Source organism: Loxodonta africana, chromosome 2 (genome assembly GCF_030014295.1).
Source record: "Loxodonta africana isolate mLoxAfr1 chromosome 2, mLoxAfr1.hap2, whole genome shotgun sequence".
NCBI classification, from domain to species: Eukaryota; Metazoa; Chordata; class Mammalia; order Proboscidea; family Elephantidae; genus Loxodonta; species Loxodonta africana.
The window spans coordinates 163,351,792-163,365,025 of NC_087343.1; the positions used below are offsets into that span (position 1 = coordinate 163,351,792).

Here is a 13,234-nt window from a genome sequence, read left to right on the forward strand (position 1 = left end):
CTTGGCTGTAATCTTTACAGAAGCAGATTGCCAGACCTATCTTCTTTGGTGCCACTGTGTGTATTTGAACTGCCAACCTTTAGGTTAGTAGTTAAATGCAAACTGTTTGGGCCACCCACCCAAAACCACTGTCATCAAGTCAATTCTGACTCATAGCTACCCTAGAGGACGGCGTAGAACTGCCCCATAGGGTTTCCAAGGAGAAGCTGGTGGATTCAAACTGCCAACATTTTGGTTACCAGCCAAGGTCTTAACTATTAGGCAACCAGGGTTCCTTGGCCACCCGAGGACCAATAATAATAGCAGCTTTTATTTATTAAATGTTCACCGCATGTCAGAAACTGTTCAAGCAATATATTCAATCTTTCATCAGCCTTTTGAAGTAAGTTATATTCAAACTATTTACTAGTCCAATTTAAGTAACTCTAAGTGTCTTGCAGAACAATGAGAATGGTCATCATTTTCAGGGGGCAAGAATTTCTACACTACTTTTCTACCATGACCTCTGGTGAGTGATAGAGATGGTGTTGAATCCCAACTTTGTGACTGTTGGCTGTGTAACCCTGGACAAGTCTCAGCCTCTCTGAGCCTCAGATTTCCACCCAGGTTTATCCGAGTTCCTAATTTCCGCAAGGGTTCTCCCGACATCTGTGATATCCTGCCTAGCACAGTGCCTGGGACAATAGGTCCTCCATAAGGAATTCCTGTCTTGCCTTACTAATATTTAGCTCCTTCTGAGCAGAAAGAACATTTACAAGGTCATTTCATCCCTCTCTCCCATTTCAACATTGAAGAAACTAAAGCCAAAAGGAGAAAGTGAATCAACCTAGGCTCCCTGACAGGTTGGTGGTACAGCATAACACCCAGCCCCATGCTATTGTCCTGGCTGCCTTCAGCCTCTCACTTTCCTACAGTGTTTCCTCAGAATAGGCATTGCTTGGTGTTGGAAAGCTCAGGCAGGAAGAGGGTGTGGGCACAAAGGTATATCATGTTCCATAGCCACACTGTATAGGACACCAGGGACACCCCAGCTTTCCTGAAGCATTACTTTCCTGAAACGTTTTGCGTAGATCAAACGTTTGCTTTCCTATTCCAGTAAGTCAGTTTGGCTCATGGCTGGGCATCTGTGTCATGAATTTGTCTTTGTGTTGGTTGTGTGATTGTATGCATATGAGATTTTATATAGAGATAAGTGTAATGTGTGCGTGTGTGTACATATATACGTACATATATAATATCCTTAGGGGGCCCTGGTGGCATAGGAGTTAAAGAGCTCCACTGATAACCAAAAGGTCGGCAGTTCAAATCTACTAGCCGCTCCTGGGAAACCCTATGGGGCAGCTCTACTCTGTCCTATAGGGTGGCTATGAGTTGGAACTGACTCGACAGCAGTGGGATTTGGTATAATTGTGTATATACACATGCACACACCACACACACGTATATTACATTTATCTCTATGTATATATAAGTATAAGAAGCCCTGGTGGCACAGTGGTTAAGTGCTCAGCTGCTAACTGAAATGTTGGTGGTTCAAACCTACCAGGTGGTCCGTGTGAGAAAAGACCTGGTGATCTGCTTCCGTAAAGATTACAGCCTAGGAAATCCTGTGGGGCAGTTTTACCATCATATAGGGTCACTATGAGTCAAAATTGACTCGATGGCACACAGCAACATATTATATATACATATGTGTGTGCATATATGTGTATACTTACATAAACTACACATATATGTACATGTAAGTATTCTGATGTATATAATATACATACAGGTGTGTATATGCACGCATGTGTGTGTATGTATTCTCATTAAATCACTTTCTTTAATTGTACTCTCTGTCCTTTGGTTACTGTTTAGCCCACGTTTGACATTTGCAATCAGGTAATTCTCTGTTGTGAGGGCTACCCCATGCATTGAAAGATGTTTAACAACATCTCTGCCTGCTACCTACTAGATATCAATAGCACTCCCCTCCCAGTTGTGACAACCAAAAAGTCTCCCGAACCAAAAAAAACCAAGCCCATTGCCTTCGAGTCAATTCCGGTTCACAGCGACCCTTATAGGACAGAGTAGAACTGACCCATAGGGTTTTCAAGGAGTGACTGGTGGATTTAAACTGCCAACCTTTTGGTTAGTGCCTGAGCTCTTAACCACTGTGCCACCAGATACTGCTAAATTTCCCCTGGGGTGGTACGGGGGCGGGAAATCACCTCTGGTTGAGAACCATTGATTCAGTCTACTGTCTCCCTCAGTGCATCGGTGCAGAGGGGCATATTACTTGGTGGAGGGATATTAATTGGTGGGAGCGCAAATATCCAGAACCTAAGCTAGGGTCTATACCCTAAGGAAGCTCCAAGCTTAGATTTGAAAACATTCTTATGGTTTCCATGTAGTGCAGGTTTCTATGTTCCTGGCAATAGCTATGTAATTTAACTTATTCTTCGCAAGAACCCTGTGGGGTAGTAGTATTGTTCCCATGTTGCTGATGTGAAAACTGAGGTTCCATGTGGCTCACCCAAAGACTTCCACAGCTAGGAAGAGGCAGGAGGCAATGTCAAGCCCAGGCTTGGGTTCAGCTCATGCTGGGCATATGTTGTAATCGTTTGGGTGTGTGGGGCAGAAAAAAAGTTTGAGAAGCATTGCCTCTCCTTGGCTATCCCAGAATCACCAAATACCATTAGGGTAATCTAACCCAGAACATTAATTTGATAATCATACAAATAAATGAGTAGTGCAACTACTCTGATGAAAAAGTGTATATTACTGGGGGAAGAGACCTGGCCTGGTGTCAGGAGAGGCTTGCTGAAGGAGTGGATGGGTAAGGGGTTAAGAGGTGGAGAAAATAGAAAGGAATTCCAAGCACAGGGAGTCCTGTGATGGCGAGAAGGGTAGCAACTTGAGCCAGACTGGCTCTGCAGAGTGAGCTCTCATGGTTAGTGGAAACTCGTTACAGAAGGGAACACTGGATATGTGGGCTTGGCAGCTTTGAAGAGTTGGGGTGGAGGGGTAACTGTAATAAATCACAGAACCCCATCCAGCCTATTGCTTCTATAGAGGAGGAAACAGGCCCAGAGAAGTTACTTGTTCAGCACCTAGCTAGGGAGTCTCAGAGATGATGTGATACCTCAGATCTCTGCCTTTGTATCAGTGCTAATTCCAGGCATCACACCACCCCCATCATTAGAGGACATCCTCTCTGTGCCCTGGTATTGCCTTCTCTTCATCTAGAAGAAGTCCCCAACCCTTGGAGCATCAGAGTTCTTGCCCTGAGTCTCACACTTCCACCACTTCAGAGTAGTGGAAAATGCTCTGTAAGCCCATGTATACCTGGAATCCTGAGCAGAGGACTATGCCCCAGGAGCTGCCCCCCAGGAAAAAGGGGAATCCATGGTTGGACTTCAGAACGGGATCAGCAACTGAGAACACTCCTGCCCAATGGAAGCCAAAGTTAAGAATGATCATTGCAAGCCAGAACTGACCTGTAGATGGGTTTGGTCTGGTCACACAGTGTTTTTAAATGTTTTTGAAATGTATTACCACCTTTTAAAAATCAGAAGATTTCATATAAAAATTCAGTGCTCTAGCCTGGATCCCTGCATGGCCATTGCCTTCATCTGCTCACTTTCTCCAGGTCCCCATCCCACCCACTCTGTCCTCCAGCCCAGAGGTAGCGTCCACAGCTTGGGGCTCTGCAGTGTGCACACAGCCGCCCTGCTCTGCCCGGCCCTGCAAGAGCCTTTCAAAGATTTGCAGACAGTGACCTTGGAATGGCCCTTTGAGTCTTTGGGCTCCAGGCTGGCCAATACCAGTTCCTTCAGCTGTTTCTCCTCTGTTTTGGCCTGCCATCTCCTCCCTGTTCTGTCACCTTTTTTCTAGCCACAGTCCTCTTGGTCTGTGTCCCTCTTAAAGGGCTCAGTAAGCTGAGTACGATGCTCCCACTCCCGAGTGGGCTGCCCATGCAGGGGATTTAAAGAAATTCCTTAGACTCTGCCACATGTCTTCTACCTGGTCTGGTGACCAGACCAGCCAGAGCTTGTTATCAGCTTCGTCTGAAATAAGTCTCCTAACATGCAAAGTTGATTCCCTCTTGTGATTCTTGCTAAATAGAATAAACCCCTGCGGGGAACAACATAAAATCATTTCCTGAGCCTATACACAGGCAGACCTCTTCAATATAGGAGGAATGACAAGCATCTTGGAAAATTTTTTTGTTTTTAAGTGCAAGCAGGAAGAGAAGCCTAAGGAAAATACTTGTAAAAGCCCTTGTAAAATGACAGAGATTTAACTGGCCATGTGAAAGTGCTGCTGGTTCTCTCTGCTCCCAAAATGAACCCAGGTGGACTCTTGATTTTTTTTGGCTCTCTGAGGTTAAAAGTGCAAAGGTAGAAAGCAAGAGAGCTATAATTAAAAAAAAAAAAAAAAACCCTGGCCTGAAAATTTAGTACCCTGGGGACTTTTTTCCCCAGTCTGCCACTGTGTATTGGGAGCTCTTAGGTAGGTCATGTAACATTCCGGGCCGCAGTTTCCTCATTTGTGCAAAGGGATTGCTGAATCAGACTAGAGATTCCACAAACTAGCAGTGCATGCGAAGCCTCCATCACTGTGTGCCCTCTGCCAATCTTCTCTATAGCCACAGATCCCCTGGCCTGTTGTCCTTTACTTACTGCGTTCCTTAAAGTCGACCTCAGCTCCAGTGATAACTGTATAGTTCAGCCTCATCTCCAACAAAAACATCTGTGCATCACAAATTCGATATGTGCATTATGGATTTTATTGGTATTTATATTATATGAAAGTTCCTAGGTAGTAGAAATGGTTAAGCACTGGACTTCCTAATGGAAAGTTTCGTAGTTCAAACCCACCCAGAGGCACCACAGGAGTAAGGCCTGGTGATTTTCTTCTGAAAGGTCAAAAACCAATAACAACAAACAAACTCGTTGCCATTGAGTCAATTCCAACTCATAGATACTCTATAGGACAGAGTAGAACTGCCCCATAGGGTTTCCAGGCTGGTGGATTTGAACTGCTAACCTTTTGGTTTGCCTCCATAGCCCTTAATGACTGCGCCACAAATTGCATAGCCTTGAAAATCCTGTGGAGCAGTTCTACTCTGCACACATGGGGTCGCCATGAGTCAGAATAGATGGCAGCTAACAAGAATTGATGAAGTAAAAGAACGGAACAGAAGATTTCAACGGGTGTCTCGAGAAGACAAAGTACAGTATTATGATGACATGTGCAAAGAGCTGGAGATGGAAAACCAAAAGGGAAGAACACGCTTGGTGTTTCTCAAGCAGAAAGAACTGAAGAAAAAATTGAAGCCTCGAGTTGCAATAGTGAAGGATTCTATGGGGAAAATATTAAACGATGCAGGAAGCATCAAAAGAAGATGGAAGGAATACACAGAGTCATTATACCACAAAGAATTAGTCGATGTTCAACCATTTCAAGAGGTGGCATATGATCAGGAACCGATGGCACTGAAGGAAGAAGTCGAAGCTGCTCTGAAGGCATTGGCGAAAAACAAGGCTACAGGAACTGATGGAATATCAATTGAGATGTTTCAACAAACAGATGCAGTGCTGGAGGTGTTCACTCATCTATGCCAAGAAATATGGAAGACGGCTTCCTGGCCAAGTGACTGGAAGAAATCCATATTTATGCCTATTCCCAAGAAAGGTGATCCAACTGAATGTGGAAATTATAAAACAATATCATTAATATCACACACAAGCAAAATTTTGCTGAAGATCATTCAAAAATGGCTGCAGCAGTAGATTGACAGGGAACTGCCAGAAATTCAGGCTGGTTTCAGAAGAGGACGTGGAGCCAGCGATGTCACTGCTGATGTCAGATGGATCCTGGCTGAAAGCAGAGAATATCAGAAGGATGTTTACCTGTGTTTTATTGACTATGCAAAGGCATTTGACTTTGTGGATCATAATAAATTATGGATAACATTGCTAAGAATGGGAATTCCAGAACGCTTAATTGTGCTCATGAGGAACCTTTACATGGATCAAGAGGCAGTTGTTTGGACAGAACAAGGGGATACTGATTGGTTTAAAGTCAGGAAAGGTGTGTGTAAGGGTTGTATTCTTTCACCATACCAGTTTAATCTGTATGCTGAACAAATAATCCGAGAAGCTGGACTATATGAAGAAGAAATTGGAGGAAGACTCATTAACAACCTGTATAATGCAGATGACACAACCTTGCTTGCTGAAAGTGAAGAGGACTTGAAGCACTTACTAATGAAGATCAAAGACCACAGCCTTCAGTATGGATTACACCTCAACATAAAGAGAACAAAAATCCTCATGACTGGACCAATGAGCAACATCATGATAAACGGAGAAAAGATTGAAATTGTCAAGGATTTCATTTTGCTTGGATCCACAATCAACAGCCATGGAAGCAGCAGTCAAGAAATCAAAAGATGCATTACATTAGGTAAATCTGTTGCAAAGGACCTCTTTAAAGTGTTGAAGAGCAAAGATGTCACCCTGAAGACTAAGGTGCTCCTGACCCAAGCCATGGTATTTTCAATCTCATCATATGCATGTGAGAGCTGGGCAATGAATAAAGAAGACTGAAGAATTGACACCTTTGAATTGTGGTGTTGGCGAAGAATATTGAATATACGGTGGACTGCCAAAAGAACGAACAAACCTGTCTTGGAAGAAGTACAACCAGAATGCTCCTTAGAAGCAAGGATGGTAAGGCTGCATCTCACATACTTTGGACATGTTGTCAGGAGGGATCAGTCCCTGGAGAAGGACATCATGCTTGGGGGAGTACAGGGTCACCAGAAAAGACGAAGACCCTCAACGAGGTGGATTGACACAGTGGCTGTGACAATGAGCTCAAGCATAACAATGATTGTAAGGATGGCTCAGGACTGGGCAGTGTTTTGTTCTGTTCTGCAAAGAGTCGCTATGAGTCGGAACCGACTCGACAACACCTAACAACAAACAACAACGTTATATTATTTTAGGTTAGGTTAAGTTAGGTCAGGTCAGGTCAGGTTAGGTTAAATCAAAAAAAAAACCTGTTGCTGGTAAGTCAATTCCGACCCATAGCGACCCTATAGGATGGAGTAAATCTGCTCCACAGGGTTTCAAAGGAGCAGCTGGTGGATTCAAACTGCCGACCTTTTGGTTAGCAGCTGTAGCATGCCATAGCTCTTAACCACTGTGTCATGTTAGGTTAGGTTATATTATATATACAAGTTGCTGTTGAGTCGACCCCAACTCATGGCAACCCCACGTGTATCAGAGTAGAACTGTGCTCCATAAGGTTTTCGATGCCTGATTTTTCAGAAGTAGATTGCCAAGCCTCTCTTCTGAGGCACCACGTACCACCTAAAATTATCTTGCTTGCACACACACTTTGGAAACACCAAACTGGGTTCATGATGGACTTCAGGAGGTCATTGTATGCCTTAAAATTGTGTATGTGCATTTTTGTGGGGAGAGATTTTATAACTTTCCTGCTATTCTCAAAGGTCTGTCTCTTCCGTAAGGGAGCTGAGACCCATTGCCTCCAGCGGGATCTTTAAGAATATCAGACTTTTCTGGGAATGGAACAGAACAAAAGGACTGGAGTCCATATAGCCTGCCCAGGCTCTTCTTGGCAAGTCTTCTCCCAGCCCCTTTTAAAAGTCTTCTAATTGACTAAGGAATGTGGGAGTGGGGAGGGCTTCTCTTGTACCTGAGCCTGGGAACTGGACAGGGCACAGCCTAATCTCCTGAGCAGGTTGGTCTCAGAGGTCTAGAATGCCAGTGCCCAGGGGAAAGGAGCAGGATTTGACTTAAAGTGACTTTGTAAACACTTGGCAAAGGCCTCGCACCCTAGAATCAGATCTGAGCATGCATTTATGCAGATCCATTCCTTTCTCTTCTGAAGGCTCAGAAGTTGGGCTCTGCGGGAGTGGTCAGGGAGGAGAGCAAGAATGTCCTATCTCCCTCCAGCACTGCTTTGCCTGGAGGAACTCCCTGCTATTTCTCCACCTGTTTGTTGTGTAGCTTGCTGAATTTCCATATGTTTGACCTGAATTGTTAAGTGGCTTGGATGGTCTGATGATAGGACTTTCTCTGTCCCCAGAAGTGATGGTGTGGCTACTGCTTCAAGCAGACACGATTGTGAATGCACTTGACAGACCACATAGCACCCTTGATCTTACCCTCTTATAGTCAGATAGTGAGCTTCCTGAAAGGAGAGGCAGAGTTTTATTCTTCTCAGAGCTCAGCCCAGGGAAGGGCTCGAATAGCAAATAGCCAACACACAATAAATGTTTGCTGAATGAATGAATGAATGGATGACAACTATAGCTCAGGTCGATAGGGGAAAAAAAAAAAACTAAACCCATTGCTGTGGAGTTGATTCCGACTAACAGGGACCCTACAAGACAGGGTAGAACTGCTCTATATGAGTTTCTTGGCTGTACTCTTTATGGAAGCCAATCGCCAGGCCTTTCTTCTTCAGAGCCACTGAGTGGGTTCGAACTGCCAACCTGCTTGTGCTACCCAGGGTCCTTATGACTGCCACAAACAGGGAATAAAAAAGGCAATCGAGAAGAGTGCCATAGTAGAATTGCTGTTTGCACTAAGCCTTGGGGTTGGGTATAATTTTAAGAGCAGAGCTGTGATGTGGTTAGTATAATAGGCTATAGTTATGATGTGGTTAAACACAGGGGCTCTGGAGTCTGGCATCTGATCAGGTTTGAAACCTGACACTTGCATTTGCTAAGTCTGCCCTTGCACACATTTCTAAACCCCTCTAAGCAAAAAAAGAAATGTTTTTTTTTTTTTTCCTAAGCCTAAGAGTTCTCACCTACAGTTCAGGGATAATGATCACACCTACCTCAAGGACTGCTTGTGAAAATTAAATAAGAAAAAAACAAAAACATAAAGCAGTTAGTTGTCATTATCATCATCAAGGAAAGTGGTAGGACATGTCACAGGGAGGAGCCTGAGTGACTGGAAGCACAGAGGCAGGCTAGTACCCAGCCGCCTGGTTTGTCTATGACTTCCACCAAATGATCCCTGACCTGCGCTGTTCTCAGCTAAAGGTTCCCATCCTGCTAACAGACTTCAGAGTGGTGTTGTGGAAGGGAAGTTCTCCCCTCTGGCCCTCAACTGCAGACTGCACAGCAGAAATGCTCTGCGTTTCCTCGTCCGAAGGTGGGTGGACTTGGCACCAGAATGAGGCTCAGGGTCCAGCTACGTGGAGCTCCTGCATCTGTAGGACCTGCAAGCAGATCCTTCTCAGGTTGCATTTCCCTTTGTTGTTGTTGTTAGGTGCCTTAGAGTCAATTCTGACTCATATGGACCCCACGTGTTACAGAGTAGAACTGCTCCATAGCATTTTCTTGGCTTTAATCTTTATGGAAGGAGCAACGGTGGTGCAGTGCTTATGCACTAGGCTGCTAACCCAAAAATAAGCGATTCAAACTCACCAGCCGCTCCATGGGAGAAAGATGTGGCAGTGTACTCCATTAAAGATTACAGCCTTGGAAACACTATGGGGAAGTTCTACTCTCTCCTAATGAATGGGTCATTGTGTGTTGGAATCAACTCAACGGAAGCAGATCATCGGGCATTTCTCCCACATTGCTGCTAGGTGGATTCGAACCGTCAACCTTTTGGTTGGCATCTGAGAGCAGCCTGCAGGCCAGGGTGTCAATTGACATGAAAGAAGGAGTCAGGATGCAGGAGCAGCTACAGAGTTGTCAGAGGCTGTTGCCGAACTTCTGCTCCTGGGCAGGTCCAAGTAACCTTCCACATCTCTGGAGCAGGATAGGTCCTGGTGGGCTCTGTTCATTGCTCCTGTTTTTATTATCACCCTCTGTGAGTCAGACTCAGCTGTTTTATTTTTTTATTACACTTATCACTACCTGATACATGATAGCAGTGATTGTTGTATCTTGCCAGGCTCTTAGTAAGCACTCAATAAGTATTTGCTGGAAGTTGGAAGAATAAGTGAATGAGTACCCACAGTGCCTGGCACATAGTAGATGTTCTGTACATAGTTGTTGAATGGTGAGAGCCTGCCTCCCTGGCCAGAGAACAAGGATAAGAGCAGAATGGGAGAAGGAGGATTTTGTTCAGAGAAGGCTTCATGGAGGTGGTATTTAGGCTAGACCTTGAAAGATGGAGTGAAATTCCACGAGGAAGGTTGAGCAGCAGAGCATTTCAAACAGAAAGGACAAGTGTTTAGATGTGGAAAGTATTGGGAATGTTTGAGAAATTAGGAATAGTTTGGTTTGGCTGATGGGCTGGAAATGTAAAGAGAAATCACAGGAAGTTATGCCTGAAGAGGAGTCCCTGGATGGTAAAAACAGTTAAATTGCTAACCAAAAGATTGAAGGTTTGAGTCCACCTAGAGGCACCTCCAGAGAAAGGTCTGCTGATCTACTTTAGATAAATTAGCCATTGAAAACCCTGTGGACAACAGTTCTACTCTGACACGTGTGGGGTTTCCATGAATCAGAATTGACTCGATGGCAACTGGGATGCCTGAGAAAGTTTCCCCAGTGTTAGAAAGGGCCATGAATACCAGGCCAAAAAGCATGCCACCATCCATGATGGCCTTTAAAGAGGGAGTAACGTGATGTGACCTTGCTTTAAGAAGATTATTATGGCAATGCCTTGCAGAGTAGATCTGAGGTGGGAGGGAGACAGATTACAAAGATATGAAGCGGAAAAACTTGGGGAAGGATTCACAGGGCTCAGTGTCTCATTGGAAGTTGATTTAAAACACTAAGTAGGGAAGGTGGAGTCAAAGATGAGGTTCAAGTGCCTACATGGGTGATTGAAAGAGGGATAATGACATTGCAGCACAACCAAAGAGGTCAGAAGGGGGAGCAGTAGGATTTGGGAGTATAGAAAGGAGAATAAGGCAGTCTGGTCTCAGACTCCCCATTTGATGAATCAGGACACTTGTGGGACACACACACAGCAAAGTCCCACTGGCTGTGGAAACAGAAACTGGAACTCCAAATGCAGATAAGGCTTGAAAAATCTGAGTCACCTTCATGGAAGCCTCCTCCATGGACAGAGTCTGCTGAGGCCTTTGTCTTAGTCATCTAATGCTGCCATAACAGAAATACCACAAGTGGATGGATTTAACTAAGAGAAATTTATTTCCTTACAGTAAAGTTGGCTACAAGTCCAAATTTAGGGTATCAGCTCCACGGGAAGGCTTTCTCTCTCTGTCGGCTCTGAAAGAAGGTCCTTGTCCTCAATCTTCCCAAGGTCAAGGAGCTTCTCAGGTGCAGGGACCCTGGGTCCAAAGGACATCCTCTGCTCCTGGTGCTGCTTTCTTGATGGTATGACTCCAATTGTCTGCTTGCTTCTCTTTCCTTTCACCTGTTGAGAGATAAAATGTGGTGCAGGCCATACCCCAGGGAAAAATCCCTTTGGATCAGGAATGGGACCTGGTAAGGGTGTTACAATCCCACCCTAATCCTCTTTAACATAAAATTACAATCACAAAATGGAGGACAACCACACAATACAGAGAATCATGACCTAACCAAGTTGATACATACATTTTGGGGGAGGACATAATCTATGACATTCCACCCTTTGGCTCCCCCCGCCCACCAAAATCACATCCTTGCAAAATGCAAAACATATTTACCCCATCATATCATAACAAAAGTCTTAACTCCAAGTCCAAAATCCAAAAATTCCTCTTCATCTGTGAAATCTATAACACAAGTTATTTGCTTCTAAAGGCACAATGGCAGAACAGGTACAAGCCAGCCATTTCCATTACAAGTGGGAGAAACTGGAGGCAAAGAAGGCATAACAGGCACCAAGCAAGTCAGCAGAACATATTACATTAGCCCTCAAAGCCTTCAAAATAATCCTCTGTTCTCTGAGACAATTTACACAATAACCCAGCCCTCCAGCCTCTGGGCATTGGCCACACAGTCCAGATTCTGAGTGGAGGCCCCTTGGCCCTGGGCTTCAACTCTGCCTTCCAGGCCCACTGGGACAGCACTCTGCTCCCTCAGCTTTAGATGCACCATTCTCCTAGACCATCTGAGTGGCAGCTCCACCCTTAGAAACACCAGAGGCCATGGCTCCACCCTTTGAAACTCCTGAAGTCATGGCCATAGCTTTTGAGACTGAGGCAGCTCAGCTTCTTGTGTTGTCTCTTCAGCTTCTGTTTCCTGGTTTCTTGGCTTCTGGGCTCCTCAGGCCTCATGCCCGCATCTGCCCTGCTGGGGCAAGTGTTCCAAAACTCTGTAGCTCTACCAGTAAGTGCCAGGAGGCAGCCCACTCTGCCAGGAAGCCTCCTGCACACAGGCACTCAGCTTTCTCACTCTGTGGGTCGGCTCCAGTGCTGTCTCTTGCTGGCCTCCTGGTTCTACTGCAGCTGGTTCTCTACTGTTGCCACTTTTCTGCGGCTGCAGGTTCTCTGCTGCCCTGGTCCTCTGCTGCTGTCAAAACTCTATCTGTTCAGTTTCAAAATTGCTTCCACATTTTAGGTATCTCTTAGAACAGCACCCCACCCTCTCATTACCAGTTACCAAATTCTGTCTTAGTCATCTAGTGCTGCTGTAACAGAAATACCACAAGTGGATGGCTTTAACAAAGAGAAATTTATTTCCTCACAGTAAAGTAGGCTACAAGTCCAAACTCAAGGCGTCAGCTCCAGGGGAAGGCTTTTTCTCTCTGTTGGCTCTGGAAGAAGGTCCTTGTCTTCAATCTTCCCCTGGTCGAGGAGCTTCTCAGGAGCAGGGACTCCAGGTCTAAAGGACACACTCTACATCTGGTGCTGCTTTCTTGGTGGTATAGGTCGCCAACTGTCTGCTTGCTTCCCTTCCTTCTACCGCTTGAGAGGTAAAAGGTGGTGCAGGCCACAACCCAGGGAAAAATTCCTTTACATTGGATCAGGCATGTGACCTGGTAAGGGTGTTACAATCCCACCCCAATCCTCTTTAACATAAAATTACAGTCACAAAATAGAGGACAACCACACAATACTGGGAATCATGGCCTAACCAAGTCGATACATACATTTGCGGGGGTGAGGGCAGGGGGCATAAATCCATGACAGCCTTGGGGTTACAGCATAGTTTCTAGAGCCTACCAAATCTAGCTTAATCCTGGCTCTGCCTTTTCTTATAAATGTAACCTTGCGCAAATTTCTTAACTCATCTAAGCCTCTGCTTTTCCATCTATAAAATGGTAATGATAATAAATCTCCTTCATAG

General features: G+C 44.9%; 1 protein-coding gene across 4 annotated transcripts in view; it reads left to right on the forward strand.

Moving 5' to 3' along the window:
- The window catches only part of ADRB2 (adrenoceptor beta 2), an 85,340-nt gene that overhangs the window by 40,736 nt on the left and 31,370 nt on the right, over positions 1-13,234 (forward strand). The gene's annotated exons all lie outside the window — the stretch shown is intronic.